The sequence below is a fragment of the Myotis myotis genome, unplaced genomic scaffold (genome assembly GCF_014108235.1).
Source record: "Myotis myotis isolate mMyoMyo1 unplaced genomic scaffold, mMyoMyo1.p scaffold_m19_p_1, whole genome shotgun sequence".
Lineage (NCBI taxonomy): Eukaryota > Metazoa > Chordata > Mammalia > Chiroptera > Vespertilionidae > Myotis > Myotis myotis.
Window position 1 is genome coordinate 207,299,940 of NW_023416313.1, and position 18,437 is coordinate 207,318,376.

At 37.8% G+C, this 18,437-nt stretch overlaps 1 protein-coding gene across 4 annotated transcripts in view; it reads left to right on the forward strand.

The window, feature by feature from the left end:
- Positions 1-18,437, forward strand: part of NRXN3 (neurexin 3) — a 1,487,454-nt gene that overhangs the window by 760,249 nt on the left and 708,768 nt on the right. The gene's annotated exons all lie outside the window — the stretch shown is intronic.

An 18,437-nucleotide genomic window follows, 5' to 3' on the forward strand; every position in this document is an offset into this window, starting at 1 on the left:
ATCAGTAATAATGCAGATCAAACCATATAAACAATGGTATGATGTGAGACAAATTACATGTAACTACCCATAGGGAGGGCATAAAATATGACACTATGGTGAAGTCTGTGATATAATGCTATATATTATGTGGTAGAGTTGTGCTCCATTTACATAATATTCAGGCAAGGAGATGAAACACCAGTCAGGGATCATATAGCCTATTGATTAGGGATACCTAGGTAGGGTTTAATTTAATTGTTTTATAGACAAGGATGCTAATTTGAGGGAGATATTTAGAAATGTATGTAGACTTATACATATATTATAATACAACTGTTAGATAATGAAGCTGGGTTTTATATTGGTTGAATTGACAAGATAATAAGCCTAAAAGATTTTTTCCCTCTGATGTGCTTTGTTCAAAATGACACTTGAAAGATGCCCAGGATATCTGTGGCTGTTGTTAGAATCAAAGGATGTCAGGGTTGAATCAAACTTTAGAGGTCGTTCAGTTCAATCAGCCTTTAAGGTCATTTTGTTAACCTTATGACCACTTAAGCTACTTTAGTGGTCAAAGTGGCTTCCAGGAGAGAATAAAGCACATAAGTGTGCTAACCAGTAGGAAATTAGACTTCGGGCAGCTTATCCATGGGGTAGAGACCAAGCTGTACACTGCTCCATTGAAAATAAATGGCAGAGGCCCACTCCCACTATAAATACTGCCCACTGCCATTGCATCATAAAAATCTACCCAAGCTTGCTCTGCATACCTTCCAGAACCTTGATGTAAAATGATGCCTAAACCATTTCATTTTAATTGATTTATTCATGAGGAGATCATAAGATGAAGCTTGTTTCAATATATGCATTTTCTAAACAAGTAGGGGAGAGCAAGAGGTGGTAAAATAAGGTATTATTCAAATCATTGTGTGTATTAACAACTTGCCTCTGATTGTTAATGTTTGTTCCTGCTATGTAATGTATAGTTTTGTCATATTAAAAACCCCCTTGGATGTAATTTTATTTACACCTACACATATATTTCTAAGAGATGAATGGCCATTTCTGGGAGCACTTACAAGTAAAGAATCTGAGTTGTTTTTCCGGCACCACCACAAGTTAGACAAACAATTTAGTCTCCTTGGATCTTACTTCCAGTACCTATAAAGGCAAAAGGTCACACTGGGTGATCTGTAAGGCCTTTTCCAGCTCTAACATCCTATTAGCCCATGATTCTTGTGTAAGGAGACTGGAGATGATGGTAGAGGACCTAATTCCTTTTCTATCACCAATCTTTATGATTCATGGCATTATATATTTGTCCTTGAGTCAACACTGCTTCTTTTAATGACAAAAGCAAGCCTGTGTTCCTCTGCCACTTACGGAGGCAACTGCACTGCAGAAGACCAAGTCTCTCCCCAGCATGCCTCTGACTCTTAGTAGCTTCACTCAGGTTCCTAGTCTCTCTCTGCTGGAGGAAGTCTTTAGCTGTAGAAACATCCTGTAGCTGAGTTACCAGACACGTGTCACCTATGCAAAGCTAACCACTAAGGTTGTAGCATAATCTTAGGGTCTGGGACAAAACTCAATTTGTTTGTGAAATGGCAGACTTATTAGAAACTCATTTCATAACAAAATATCTACTTTTAAAACTATTCTTTTCTTCATTGTGAAATAACAACTGGAAAGAGAATAGAAATATGCCATCTAAATAATGGTTCCTCTGTGAAGAAATGGATATTCATAAAAACAGAACATATATTTTGATATAGTAAATCATTACTTTAAAGTTAAAACATGAATCAGTCTTAAATGAGATAAAACAGTGGTATGGCTAAACTTTTAAGTATATGTCTTTAAGTCCCATTATAGCTGTTCTTTACCCTAAAATTATGCCCAGAGATAGTCTAAAAAGAACAATAGATGGATATAAATACTTATGCCTCTTTACTTTATAGGAGAAGTGCCAATAGGTAGGGGAAGAGATCAAAGGGTATGTGTAGGAGAAAAAGAGAAGATCAGGCCCATCCATCATTCCCTGAGAGTTGTCTGTGTGTATTAAGATCACTGTGCTGCTCAATCTGATTTAACCACCTGAAGGAAAAGTGGAAACTATTCTAGTCAGTCTCACATGAGACTTCCCAGGATCGACTGTGGGGGAATCCAGAATTAATGGGGCCATGTGGTTTTGTTTGTAAGGAAATCTGAACCTGGCCACTTTAAAGTCTCTGAGTTCTACTAAGATTAAGTAAACCTCTAAATGTCCTTGACTCACTCACCTTAGAAGCAAAGTCAGTTGTTCTCTTTTCTTTTGCCTAAGAATAAACATGAACAAGAAGCAGGCATAGAAAGGATTTGAAAGGTGGCTTTATGAAATTCGAGAGATGGAGATAAACTATTTTGTTCAAATTACAGTTAGCAAGTGAAATAAGTTGTTTTAAGATAGGTGTTTTTGCAGGTATATATTTATCTTCAAACTCATCAAGTGTATGCATTAATTATGTACAGTTCTTTGTACATATAAAAAAAAGATAGATGGAGCCTCTCTGAGGAGTTTTAATTGGGGAGAGATCCCAAAATAATAGCAGTTTGCACAGTGAGCCTCAAGTCAAATCAGTTAGCATCAGTGGCTAAAGGTAATATGTTTAGCCCTGGCTGGAATCTCAGTGGTTAGAGCACTGCTCTGTGCACAGGAGGTTCCCAGGTTTGATTACCAATCAAGGGCATATACCTGGGTTGCAGATATGATCTTCAACCTGGGATAGGGCATGTTTCTCCTGCAGGAGGCAACCAATCAATGTGTCTCTCTCACACCAATGTTTTTTTCTCCCTCTCCCTCCCCCTCCTACCTCCTTTCCATTCTCTCTAGAAATCAATGGAAGAAAATGTCCTTACTTCTTGGGTGAGGATTAAAAGAAAAGGGAGGGGAGGGATATCTTTATATTCACATTCTAGCAGTTTCTGAATCTCATACTGGTTTACCTCCAGAGTACACATATTCCCTTTTTCATTTATTTTCCCACCTTCCATTTTTTAAAGACCCCAGACATTTTCTGTGGATACATTTTCCTGCCTTTTAGATACATTTCCTGCTTCTTCTGCTTTCTTTCATTGTATCTTGGTGATTTTCTCAAGTCCTATATTCAAAAAGAGCTTTTTGAATGAAAAAAAAAAAAAGCCTACAACAGTATTTGGATTTTAGACCCACTAAACAGAGCTTTGCTAATAAACACCTGTCCTCTATGGGCTTGTCAAAATCTTTGTCTTACCTCTCCTTCAGGATTTGCCCCAACTACAGATGGGACTTCATAAGTGGCTAAAAGCTACTCTGCCGAGAAAAAATTGTCTTTGGCCAAAAGAAAATACTCATCCTATAATCTGGTGGTTTGTCTTCTGTCCCTCCCCAGCGAACTTTTTTTTTTAAAAAATTCTTGCTTCTCTTCTTCATCTCCTAAGCTAGAGATGAGTTAACCATTCTTTTAGCATACATAAGTACAAGACTTGTACTGTGCTAAGTACTTTGCAACCTTTATCTCATTAACTCTCCGAAGCAATCAGTGGCATTGGATCCATCATCACTCCCATTTTGTACATCAGGAATAAATACTAGAAATCTGTCTGATGCAGACCAATTGGAGTAAATCCAAGCTGAACTAGTAAAATGTGTAGACCCTATGAAACTTGAAGGAATTCATGCTTGCTTCTGGCAAATTCATTTAGGAATTCAAATTCAGCTAAATAAAATAATTTAATTTTACAGAAGGGCCAAATAAAGGTTAGATACATTTTAGCATGGTATACTTGTAGTCACAAATAAATGAGATTTTCTTCTGGAGGGACCAAGAAGTCTTATACTGCCATGTTGCCATTTGCATCCATAACACAGGAGGGCAGGAAGACGTTGATGGGACATATTTTTCCTGCCTTCTTCATTTGTAAATGGATGGTAACAAGCTTCATAGCAGCATCTCCAGACAGACAATGACAAACTCCCATGTATTTTATGTCAGTGGCACTGTGCAAATGTTGTAGTAAGTCCAAGCTTGGTGCTTTTGAGGCACAGAAATTTTATTCCTGCAGCAACGTGGGATTCCCATAAAAACAATAATCCCATTGCCAGTTGCTCTGTCAGAAGTATTGGCAGATTGAAGGAGACTTATCTGATTTCACTAAAGCTCTCAGTCTGAAAGTCTGATCTGTAAATCTGGATGGGAACCACATGGGGTGGGGTGGGGACTATGCCTGCCAGAAACAATGGCTTTTGTACATTCTCAAAAACAAAGGCCATTTAAAATCATGGGATTGAAAATAGAGCCTTAAAGATGAAGCAAAGGATGAAGGGAACTTTTATTGAGGTCATGTAATGTTGCAGGCATTCTGTGATGCCGTTTGCATTATGTACTTGAAACAGTGAACTGGCTTTATTTTTTTCCTTGTTCTATCAGCTGGGGTGTGTGTGTGTGTGTGTGTGTGTGTGTGTGTGTGTGTGTGAGCGCACACACACACACACATGCATGTCTACAATATAAAACATTTTTGTTGTTGTTTTTCCCTATGTAAAAGTAGGATAATACAACATCTGCCTTTGAGGAATATTTTTTTTTCAAGATCCAATAGACTATTTTGTGACTGGAAATTTTTTTTAGAGACTTGAAGGCAAAAATAAGTAAAAGTGCAAAAAAGTATAGGAAAAGTCATTAAGGGTTTTATATAAAATTAAATATCCTTATAATAAAGTTTTATAACTATCAGAGATAAGTTTTATTTGACAAAGTATATGGATTCTTAAATGATAGCATGGGATAGTTTGGAGGATTGATGGAAATATTCTTTATCCTGATTATGGGGGTGGATACACAAATCAATATATGTGTAAAAATCATAGAACTTTACACCAAAATAAAAATCACCTCCATTTGACTGCATGATGATTTTAAAATTAAAATTTAAAAACATTCCAATAAAAGGTTGTCAGCTCTTAGCCAATGATATATTGGTAGATGTCTAAAAAAAACATTGTTTTTTAATATTCTTAACTATTAAAGCCTAATCCATGATTAAAAAAATAAGTATCTTAATTTCTCAATAAGATAAAATTATGAACTTTACATTTATTTTTTGGTTTTTCTCCATGTCATCTATTTAATGGCATACATCTCCATGCTGTTTGGAAAATCATATAAAAAGAGGCCTTTAAAGATTCAGGGTAATAATAGGTCCGTGTTCCTGCTGTATCTTCCAATGGGTCAGATGTGGTGACTTTGGTTGGTCCTTAGCCTTGTCTTTTTCCATTCATCAGTCATTAATTCTCCTATTGATTTTTTAAAAACAAAAGTCAAGCACATGTTTGTAGGTGACACCAATGGCTTCAGAGAGTTTGTCCTTTCTCCTTACTGTTCTGATTTAAACCCCTTGTGGCATTTTCCACTGCATGGATAGTGATAGATGGGGTTAGGAGTGACACAGAAATGAACTCAGAAGTAAGTTTATAGCACTGCCGGGGACCATCTGTTAATGTAAATGTTTAAGGTAAAATGCATTAAGGCTTAAGAGCTGACGAGACATTTTATTTGCCTCCTGCCTTTGGGATTATGTCTGGGATCCTGCCTGGTTTTACCCTTTTATCTGCTGCTATTCATTTGCTGGGATGGAATCCTAAACACATTTGAAATGTATTTGTTGAAATCTGGATTAAACAATAAAAAATAGGAGTGATGTTGGTTTTTCTTGGGATTTTCAAATTAAACACATATGGCTACTTACTTATGATTAACTATTTTTATGTGGTTGCTTTGATGAAATTTGTTTTCTTCAGTATGAAATATTCAGCACTATGTTTTAGGCCTCTAAATGTCAATCAAGATCAAAATAACTTACAAAATGAATGAACTGGTATAAAAATCACTATTAATGCTATTTGAATGATATTGTAATTTTCTGGTGATCTCATAATAAAATTGAGATATTTGAATGTACCCATTTTATTGTTAACCCTTTAAAGTATATTATCAAAGAAGAAATCCAAGTAATGTATCATATCATTGCTATTCATAGGAAAATGGTCTTCTTCTAAAGGGCAAATAAAATTCATCTTCCAGGTGTGAATAAAAAATAGCCATTTCCAGCTTCTATCTATTAACATATTGGCTCAGGATTATAGAATAGGTCTTATGTACTATACCAGTCCTACCCAAATGAAAGGAAGCACAGAAAAAGATGGAAGAATAAGGCAAATCAGAGGGAGTAAAGAAGTGAGGGAGAGGGAAAGAAATAATCTGAATACAAGATTCTTTAAATAAATGAATAAGGCATTTTTCTAGATAGGATTTCTATTGGGAGTTTTTTTCCCCCTGTAAACTCTGAGTATGGTGAATTCAAATGATTAGCAATTTTGAATGATTTCCCTCTGCGTGGATAAAACTACCTGTTCAGCTGTAATGACTCTGAATGATCTTGCCTGCTCAAGCTTGTCCTTTGAGATCAGCAAAAACGTCCCATTTTCTCACCTCCCATTTGAGCTGGGGTTGATTGATGCCTAATTAAGACCACTAAGGAGCCATGATAAGAGCTGCTCCCTAAGTTATTTTATGGTAATCTCTCTCTCTCTCTCTCTCTCTCTCTCTCTCTCTCTCTCTCTCTCTCTCTCTCTCTCTAAACTTTTCTATGGTCTGTGTTTCTTATACTGTAAACACTTGGTAACTTGGTTTTGGGGAAGAGAGTTTGCATTAGGATATGGGGTGCGCAGAATTTTATGCTGCAAAGAAAAGATCCAGAGAGACTTCAAATGAAATCTCAGCCTTTAGAATGGACGAAATCCTACAGTTCACTTAGCCTGTCTCCTTTATTACACAGAATAGAAAGCTGAGCAATCCTGAGGCAAAATGATTTGCTCTAGGTCACAGGTAGAGGCAGGAAGGAAACATGTCTTTCCAACCTGATACCCTTGTCCTCTCCACAGGTGATCAGTCCTCTCTAAAACTCGGGATCTTATGTCTCTTTGTAATCACTTGAGAAGTGGGTTTTAACCTTCCCTTCTGTCTATGCTTGGAACTATAAGGTGTCCCAGAAAAAGACACATTTTGAATTATTAGAAAGTCAGTGTTTATTAACATACAGTTCATTTTCAAAATATAAAAGAATCTACGGAAATGAATAACATTTTTTGTCAGTGCCTGTTTTCAAACTGATGACTGTTCTGGTCCAGGCACTGCTGATAATGTAAAGCAATAGAATCACAATTATCGAGAATCATTTCCTTCAGCATTTGTGTGCCCCCAATTCGTCAACTGCTGCTGGCTTTGTACTGTAAACTTCACCTTTTATGTATCCCCATAAAAAAGTCTAGTGGATAAATTGTCTTTGTTCAAAGCTTAGTCTGGCTTCACCCATTATTTCAAATCAATTAAACCTGAAAATTAAGTGAGTATCAGCTATTAGAGTGTATATATATTTTTGGGGTGCATACCCTATGTCTCCAAAAAGGTATACACATTTTTAATTATAAAGGCAATGTTTGTACTTCAGCTGTATTTTCAAAATTCCAGTAGCATTTTAGGATAAATTTCCTTTGCTCAAAGCTTAGTCTGGCTGAAAAGAAAGAAACATCAATTGAACTGTCAGTTGCTAAAGTGTTCATACATGTTTTGGGGACACCCTGTATATGCCTGGGAAAGTTAAGAGAGTAGCACAGAGTAATAGCCACCCTTGAGTCATTGCTCCCATTTTAAAGAGAGGGTGCATTCTACAGAGATGTAAGTGTGCATAGGAAACATGGAAATGTCCTGTTACTCAGTGGACCACTTGGCACTTGATCTGGTGGACATTGCATAATAATCACACATTCTTGAGTTTTAATGTCAGCGTTTCATAAAAAAATCTTATAAGTTGAAGGTTTTACATCAACTGTCAAGGATCCACAGAGGTAATTTATATTCACTACTTTTTAAATTTGTTTTTCTAATAACATTAGTTAAATTAGTTAAATTTTAACTATAAAATGAGTTTGGACTTCTGTGTGAAAAGTCTGATACCTATCAGAAACTCTACACACCATTAGATATTCTCCATGGAGAGCAAGTCATCAGTGAGCTGTAGGCAGAGGCCTTCCCTGTAGTTCTGTGAATGCAAAAAGCCTTGGACAAATTTGAATGGTAATTGGTGAAAGAAAAAAGATCTTAATTATCCAAATTGGCTATAAGAATTAAGATGAGGAAGCGTTCACACACCTTCCTGAAAAAATCAATACGCTAGAGGGGGTCAGGCACATTTATAACATCTTGGCAAATATGTCTGTATGAGCAAAGCACTGTGGGAATACAGAAGCACAATAGTGCCCACTACAGGCAGGGAAAGCCTCACAGTGATGTTGAGATTTAAGTAGAGTCTTGAAGAAAATGCAGATTCCCTGGTGGAGAACAGGGAGAAGAGCATTCTGGGTAGAAGAGGAAAACATATAGCTCCACGTGTTTTCGGGGAGGCCTACCTCAACTCTATCATGTAACTCAATTGCACAGATTTCACATATTTACCACATTGTTAAAAGAAGCAAGTGCTGGGGGATAGGGGAGGCCAGGGGGAGGTCAATGGGGAAAAAAAGAGACATATGTACTACTATTTATAATAAGTTAAACAATAAATAAATAATTTTTTTTATAAAAATGAAGCATATACATTACTCTTTGGAAAAGAAATATCAGGCAATCATTTCCATCTTAACTGAAAATCATATTTTTTAAAAACTTCCCTGAAAGAATTTTCTGGAAGGAAGAAGATGCCTTCAGTTGCACTTGGGAAGAAGGCAAGGTGATACTTGGTCCCTGTGTTTGAAAAATAACAGCTACCCATTCTCTGGTTAAAGCAACACAGGTATTCAAGTGAGATGGAGCAATTTCAGAATAGTTGGCAGTTGCCCAAGGCTAACTGAACTTGCAATGAGATGGCAAATTTCCTTGGGAACAAAGCTAAGTTTTCCTTTGTTGTACAGAGGGAAATGGCATCTGATAGGTCAGAGAGGACAGGAAAGGCTAGATCCTCTAAACCTCTGTCAAAGTCTGCTGCAATATTTCAGATAAATTACTTTAACCAACTGAACTTTGAAGTGTCTCAGCTTCCACTTAATAAGAAATATTGCTTGAGGTCTCTCATTCTGCTCACCATCCTACCCTTCTCTCTGAAAATCAGCATATCTTAAGGTGAATTCAAAGCTCAGGTGTAATGGGAACCTTGCACAACCTACTGTTAAAGGTGGTAATTGACATGCTCTGTCTGCCTCAACCTCCCCAGTTAGCAACATCCTTCCAAACTCTGTCAATATGAAGAATGGGAGTGAACTAAGGTTTTGATAATTTTAAGATTGCTCCTCTTTCCTGAAGTTTTAATATATTCATGTGTATGTGTATAATATATTCTTAAATATTTTCATATATATCAAATAGTGATATTCTTTGAATAGAACACATTTCTTGGATTTTCCTGTGACTGAGCTTAAGTCAAGAAGTCTATTAATAGTTCTCAAGATGTAGCACCTATGAAAGCAGGCAGGCAAGTTGGAGTATACGTTTATATAGATAAGAGGATAAGCTAGTCATATAAATGCAAGCACATTTTTGGTGCCATATTGGCTTTCATATTTCTTGATTTTCCTTTGTTATATTAGCTCTTTTTTTATAGGTTATGTTGAAAATGTGCTTCTCAGTGAAGGCTGCATATTTAGAAATAAGGCAATTTGAATCATGGTGCAGTTGTTTAATTTTAAGAGATAGCTCTTCTAATCTGTGTAATTATTAATTGTCCCAGACTTGCTGATTACTTTAGTGAAACTTAGTAAGTGAAAACATTCTGTTCAACACTGTTGGATTATTTGTTTATTGGAAGAAGTGGTTCTTATTTAATTGTGTAGGCAAGGAGTATATAATTGATATGAACTTTTATTTTAGACCTGAACTTCCATAATTAATTTTAATATTCAGATATAGGCTATATTATGTACCTTATTGTATTTTTAATATGTACAATTTGGCATATTATAGCACTGACTATATGATCATTATAGCACTGATAACATGGTAGAGACATATATAAGGAAATTCAGATGTTGATCAATAAAAGAGACACTGTTAAAAACACACACACATTCTGCACAGTCGTATGACAACAAATAAAAAAAAACAAAAAAATGAACCCATGGTTTCATGGTTTGAGTAACACTCTCAGGCTTTTTTGAAGATGTGGTGTGGTGACAAGAAGGGGCTTCCTTTTAGAATCCTCCTTCTACCTGTTCTGCCTCAGAGGGGATCAGCCAATGGAAACTTACTAAGCAGCTTCCAGATACAAAGCTACGTGGGGAGCAAAACAAAGTAGGCACCTCTGATCTCAAGGTGTTAGCAAATGTATAGGAAAAATATGATCTGAGTGCCCAACAGTATATTAACAACTTAAATACTAAATAAGTAAAAACTAAACAAAACTGCTTTTAGTGTCCAAGAAAGTTGGTTGACAGCAAACGAGGAAGTTGCCTTGGTAAGTAGGTTATTTGCTTTGAGCTTCCATGAATGGGAAGAAATCAAATAATCAGAGAGGAATAAAAGCTTTCTGTGGATGAAAACAGCATCATGAACAAAAACCTATGAGCACAACCCCCTCAGATAAGGAATCTCTCTCTTCCAAACGTAATGATGAGGCCAACCATAGTTGCCTTTTGCTTTCTATCGCTTCAGTTTTTCAAGAATCACTAAACTCACACCAATGAATATTTAGACAAGCTTAGGAACATTTTCAAAAATTAACTCTTGTGCATGGCAAGATATTACTAAAACTAGATTCTCTCCACCCACCCCCTTTCACCCCCATGATGGAGATGACAACTGGAAAACTTTTCAGTCACACCCTCAAACTCATGACGGAAGAAGCCAAGATCTTCTGCATATTTCAGCTCCAGCCAGAGGATTTGGGAGGAACACAGAGGCCTCCCTGAAAAATCTCTTAATCTAGTCACACCTCTTAACCTGTTTCAAGAACACTTATGAGACCTGAATTAAGCTAGCGACATTTCATTTCTCTATTTGTGGTGTAAATCAAGTTGGGATTTTGCATTATCTGTGTATTTTTGAAATAATCATAAAAATCACATCCAAGTAATTCTTTGAACCAAGCCCTTGAACTAACACATTTTCAGTTGCTATAATGATGAAGCTACATTGCTTTTGATATCTGAAAGGGTATCTAGACATGCTATCCATTCTATTGAGGACTGACTACACTATAACTTCAGAAACACTTTCTCTTTTACATAACAGGAAATTGTGGCTAAGGGCTTAAATCTCTCCTGGTTCTGGGTTGGATAAAATAATACTCATCACCTTAGGCAGAAAAGCTACTTTTAGACTTATAACTAATTACTTCCCAGTTAATTTAGTATAGTGATGATTAGGGTCTCTGAAGATTCATCTCTGGGTGTGTAGCACTAAATGAAGGTGCCCAGACATTTGGAAATTCTTGCTTTCCCTTTTGGAAGAAGGGACAGTTCTGGCTTCTATGTACAGCAACAACCCTTATGGTAGACATGTTTCTTTTCCTCCCAGAATCACAGTCTTCCGATGACATTCAAATTCTGAATTTTGTCTTCGTTCTCTCGTTCTCTCTTTCATCTTTCTCCTTTGCTTTGCACTCCCCTTAGTTGACCCATCAAATTTCCAGAACATCACGCATCTTCTTTCATCTGACCCTACATGCCTTTTCTGATTGTTCCATTCTTCCCGCCAACTTCTGATATTGCCGTGGGCTCATACCTGGCAGTCCCCCAGGCCCAGGGTGCCTCTGCTCCCCATTGTCTCTTCTTGTCATTCCAGCCGCTATTCAAAAATCTTCCACCCTCCATCACATGCCAGTAATATTTTTTTTAGGAAGTATCCATCACACTGCATAACACTTCCTAAGATTCACAGAGTATGCAGGTTATAGAATTAAACCTGTAGCACTGCCCAACCATCCATGGTTTTAGTGGGATTTATAGGATTTGACTGGTGATTTCAAATTCAGTATTCAAAGCCTGGAATTTTTAGCAGAGACATAAAGCCCAAGAATTAAACATAAAGGACCTAGAAGAGAAGCAAAAACAAAACAAAACAAAAAAAAAAACAAAAACAAATCCCAAAGTATATAAGACATGGGACAAAAACAACATGGTCTCACAAGGAGCTCCCTCCCTGTGTTACTAATGTTTGTTCCCAGATTCCTTTTCTGCAGTAAACAGTACCATCTCAGCCTCTCATCTCAGTAAAGGAGGCAACTCAAAGCAGGCAGAACGAAATGGGCATGATCCCTCATTTACAAAACCCTAGGTTGATGTCATGCTTGTGTTTAGGTGTGCTGCATAGTATAAAAACACGTAGCTTGTTGCCTGGTACATAGTTGTTATTTGAAAAATTCTGACCATGAAAAAAGCTGAAGAAAGTTAAGTGCCCATCACATAAGGCCTTGAATGTCAGGATAAAAAATTTGCATAAATAGGTAATGGAAAGCTCTTCCCATATTCCTTCACAGATTTTTTCACCTGTATGTGAAAAGCAGGAAGTAGTCATAGTAGCATTTCATGACAGAAATATAAGTTGCATCAGGCTTGTGTTCAGCCTCTGGATCCTCAGAAGGTTTTCCCACCTCTCCCCTCCCCTGCTTTCCAGCTGAGTTGACAGAGAGACAGGGGAATTAAGAAATCAAGTAGCTTATCTGAGAGGTTCCCCACAGAGCACTTTGTTCCAGATGTTCCTGCTTGTAGCTTGTATAATCAGGAGCATACTGCGTGCTGAGGGTATTACTATAAAGGTGATTGTTGGAGCCAGTGGGTGATGGTGTCAAGGCAATTATAGCCAGGTGATGTGTGATCTTAAAAACCTAGTTAGTGCCCCAGGAGACCTGGAGATGGGGCTTCTTCCTATATCTTTGCAATTGCAATTTTTGAAGTGTGGTGGTACCAATTACCAAACAGGAACAAAAGTGAATGATTAAGGGAGACAGGAGACAGTGTGTTCCTCCAGTGTTTTGGGGAAAAAATCATTCCAAGTTCATCTTTTCTAATATGTTCCTTTTTGCTATTTTTATAATTGGGGTGGGGCGAAATATCTTTTTTCACTTAAAATGAAACTAAAACCAAACTGAGATTTGAACATAGTTTCCTCCACTAATACAGAAAAAAAAACCCACAATTGAATTTATTATTATTATTTTTAAATGTTCTTATTGATTTTAGAGAGAGAGAAAGGGAGAAGGAGAGAGACATAGAAACATCAATGAGAGAGAAACATAAATGGGATGCCTCCTGAATGTCCCCTACTAGGGATTGAGCCCATAACCCAAGCATGTGCCGTGACTGGGAATCAAACTGGTGACCTCTTGGTGTATGGGTTAATGCTCAACCACTATGCCACACTAGCGGAGCAAAAGTTATTTTTAAAAGGAAGTTAAAAGAACAATAAATTAGCTGTATTTCTTTCCATTTAAGTTTTTTCTCTCTTAAGGTAATTTATAATATATAATTCTACATCAAACTTGAGGTGAAATGAAAGCTATAAAAGGTCAATGGTTTATGTCCAAATTGTGGCCACCACTATGGGATGTGGGGAATTCATTTGAAACTGGATCTCAGGTGAATACTAGGCCCCAAAACTGTCCCTATCAAGAGATTAGAGATCCTAATTTATTTTCTCTTTGCTTTTCTTCTTAAATTAAACAATTAATGTTTGCTATTGAAAAATATTTCTAATTGTACTAAAGAATGTCAAGAAACAAAAGGTTCCCCCCACCCACCATATCCAAACCTACTCTAAAAGTAGGAGTTACTGTTAAATTTCAAAGATAGTCAAGCCTTTTGCTCTATAACCAATGGACACAGACAATAGGGTGATGAAGGCCTGGGCTAGGGGGTGGGGGAACCTAGGGGAAGTCAATATGAGGGGAAGGGGGGCATATGTAATACTTTCAACAATAAAGATTAAAAAAAACCCAAATACCTCCTGCTCTAACTTTACAAATAGAAATATGCATATGCACACACACACATCACATAGATACCTAGCCAAAATGAAGGTTTGGTTTTCATAAATGGGGTCATACATATTCTGGGCCCCTCTTCCTGTCAGTACAGAGAGAAATATATAGATTCCATTTAATTCAAAGTGAAGTAAAATTGGAAGACTTGCTGAAGCTGCCTCCTAAAGGCATGCTTCCAGGTCAGAATGGACAAGAAGTGACCAGAATTAGCCAGCCATTTCAGCCCTAGCACTTGGTTCTGTGGTTAAATGAGCCCGTGAAGGAGTGAGCTCATCAGGCTCTCACCATGCTCCATTATTCTTAAAGAACTCAGGGACAGACCCCTGGGTCTCCCTTCTTTCCAGTTTTAAGGAATAAAAAATATTTTCCCCAGAGGCCCTGTCTAACTGGGTTCCTACCCTGCTGTCATCTGAGCAGTCTAACACCACTTGAGCTTGGCCCTACAGTGCCTGGAGGGAGGTGGGTTGAAGATTGTGATGTGCCCAGAGAACTGGAGTGTGTCGTCTAGCTTCATTCCTTCACACATTTATATATTTATACTCAAATTTACCATATGGCTCACACTGAGCATAGTGCTAGGGAGAGGAATGTGACAAACATGGTCCATTCGCTGCCAGGGCACGTTACAGATCAGTGACAGATACAAACAAGAAAATAGGCTACTACAAGCAAGTGTGCATCACCCAATGACCAGTGTAGTGTAGAAGTTTCTAGGCAAACTTGAGGGCACAAGAATTTTCCTAGACAAGACAGCTACTCTGAGCACTGCAGGATGTTTGGGACCTAGATGGGTGAACAGAGGTGTGGAGAACAGAGTGATGGAGAAAAAGAAGGTCACCTGTCCAAGGTCCAAGAGTGCCTGTTAGGGGCAGGCAGGTTGGGGTAAGGGATACCTGAGAGAGATAGGCAGGGTGAATCTTTAGCCTTTGAGGGTTCCTATAGGAATTTGAACTTAATTCTGAGAGTCATGAAGAATACTTGAAGACTTTTTTAAGAGGCAGAGGTTCACTTTATAAAGGTTTATAAGGTCAAGAACATATGGAAAGAGGTGTGGAGACCATTATAATGCTATTGCTGATGCTGGGGTAAGAGATGAGGTGGCTTGAACTAGAGAAGTGACGGGGGGCTAGAGAAATGTGTGGAGTTTGAGGAGGCATTTCTTGCATCCTATGAGCAAGTCTGTGCAATTGCATGAGCACCAACTGAGTTTGGCAACTTGGAGAAACTGCATAAACCACAGGCAGAGCAGTTAACTCTGATGTTGCCAACGGAATGTGTGTGGTGCAGAGGTTAGATAAGTGTCTCTCTCGTGGGCATATATATGGGTATATTTTTTATTTTGTTTTGTTTTCAAGAGATAATTGCACTGAGGCTGGGGCTTGCTCGCCCTATCTTTTGGACTCAGAATACAGTGCCTGGTCTATTTTCTACATGACTGGGCTTTACTTCAGAACTGACAAGTCATATATCATACTGATTGATTTTTTTTTCTTTTTTCTTCCCCCCTTTCTCTCAATAAAGCAGGAGGGGTGAAATAGAGATTGTGATGGGACAACATCGCGGCAACTCAACCCAAATGTACAATTATGAGGAGCCCCCTGAGCCCAGCTCTGTTGTTCTCCTCTTGTCTGTTAGTCAGGGCTGAGAGAAAGAAGGAGAGGGCTGAATGAGGTCAGGTAGTGGGTAAGTGGCAGGGAAAATAGAAAATAGATAAGCAGCCCAGGTTTAGAGCATTCTGGTCTCTACCAGAGGGGAATGGTAAGAAGTGGGCATGGCAGAGGTATGCAATGACAAGTCTGTGTCCGGAGCAGTGGGGTCCAGCTAAGCCCTAAATTGCCCCACAGCATTCCTTGTTCCTGAATTCTTAGACTTGCTTTCAGCTGTGTCTTCTGTTTAGCCTTATTTCTTCTTAGTGCCAGTCACTCCAAAGGCAAAGACTCCAATGCTTAAGCATCCATTTTTATTATACAGGAAGATGCAGAATGAGGGTGTGTGTCTGTGTACTGTGTGTACATTAAAAATCCTTTGTAAGGATAAGTGGATTTCTGTAAGTGGATAGGTTTGTAATGCAATGAAATACATACCCCTTCTTCAGAAAGTCCCTCAATTATGCAAGATTTTAATCTCTTTTCATATCTAATACAACTCTGACTTTGGCCAATTTACTTACACAGTTCTAAGGGATTGAGAACTTTGGACAAAACAATTACTCAATGCAGGGTGGGGCAAGAGTAGGTTTACAGTTGTGAGTACACAACACACAGAGTTTATTCTGGTATTATTATTTATTAATCATTCTGTTATTTTTCATACAAACAAGTGTAAACCTACATTTACACCATACTGTATACATGTGTTCACCCTTAAAGGAATATGTAACTCTGACATTTTTAATGGTCATTAATCCCCTTTAGAAATCTATAAAAATGCACACCTCAATCAATGATCAGCTTTTTCTTGGACTCCAGCAAACCTTACTAACTGCCCTCTTGTAATCAGATATCAAGGGGGAAGTACTGGGCTAGAGTTGGAGGCAATAGAAAGAATTATAGATATTGAACAGTTAAAAATGAGGCTTTTTATTTTTTAAAAATTCTGATCCATACATTTTGGCTTAAAAAATGTGGTTGTGGTGAGAGAGAGAGAGAGAGAGAGAGAGAGAGAGAGAGAGAGAGAGAGAGAGAGGAGAGAGAGATGGGGAAAAATACCAATGCATCATAGTGGACAGGTCATTTTGTTGACTGTAACCAAGGTCCCAAGCATTCAGAGATTAGGAGCAGACGTAATTTTTGGCTGCCAAGCTTTATGCTAATTGACCATCCTCTGTTGTATGCTTCTGCTGAGGCAGCCACTTCACTCCTGTTTAATTTCCCTCTAATGGTGGTGCTAGGGGCCTGAGTATCTGCAGTCAGCTTTTACCAATCTAACTGGCTGCCACTGCAGGCCATTATAAATTATTATTCTTACTTAGCACTTGTATCTACAATTTATTTCTTTCCTTCACGTTCTGTAAAATATAGTTATAGGAGGAGGTCCAAGTTAGCCGTGCTTCTTTATTCTTATAAATCCAAATGTGTCTTTAGCAATGAACTAAACTTTTTTGATGCTAAACATTTGTAACCCCTACAAGACAGACTGGTGAGTTATCAAGGAACTTCATTCATTTATGCATGCAGGCATGTATTTATGCATTCATTCATTCATCCATGCCTGCTATAGTTATTTACAGAGCAGTTACTTTACACTAGGCAATGTTTTTGGCTTTGGAGATAAAACAGTGAATGGTATGAGTTAGGAGGGAGAGGTATTACCTAGAATGTCTAGAAAATACTATATACTAGTAAGATTTGAGAAAAAAATACTTTCTTGATACTGAGAGTTTCAATGTAGTTTCTCTCCCCAATTATCTACAAAGGTGTTTTTTTTTTTTTTCTTTTTCTTTATTATTTTTAGTCTGTTGTCTGGATTTCACAAGGTAGTCTTTGTTTTTAGGCAGATGATATTTTAGTATTTCTCCCTAATGTCTTACTTAGGCAAAATATTTCCATATTTCTTACTGGATGTTTTAGAATGTGGGAATAATCACTGGAAAACTATATATGAAAATTTTGTTATAAGAATTCATAGTCATATGGATGATTAAAGGGCATATCCTTTTCTGGATTCTAGATGCCAGACATTTTTCTAACATTTCTTACCAACTATTCCAGTTGCAATATTCCCAGTTGATAGTCTCTCTCTCTCTCTCTCTCTCTCTCTCTCTCTCTCTCTCTCTCTCTCTCTCTCTCTCTCTCTCTCTCTCTCTCTCCTTAAGTGTTAAGTGTGCTGGCAGGAAAAAACAATTATACGTTACTTCCAATTAGCATGCAGGGGACTTTTATTCCTGTTGCCTCTCACTTATGTTCTATCTCTAGTAACTATGTGACTGCAGATACTTTATTTCCCTGAGCCATGCTTCCTGACCTGTAAAATTATGTAATAGCTCCTTTGAAGATGAAGGTAATATTTGGGGGGTGAGGGGGAAGCACATATCATCCATCTTGCCCATGCTTGGTCCTCACCAGTCTTCTCTCAGAATCAATGCCTGGATCCCTTCTGCCTGCTGGGACTCCTGATGCCAGTTTCCATCGTGGCTGCCCACGTTCTCCCCTCTAGTAGCTCTGGATGCTTCTTTCCTGTTCGTGCCTCTCACTCCAGCATTCTATTTGGCTTCTTGTTCCTGGCTTGTCTATATTTTCCCCAGGCAAGTCTTGATCTCTCATGTTGACCCTGTTTGCCACAGACAAATACAGTTCTGACAGTACATCAGTATATTTCTGAGAAATTTAGCTTGGGATCATTTTGATTATATAGTGATGAGAAGCACAGCTTTATGGCTACCTTAAAATTAAAAGTAAGTGTTCAGTCAAGGT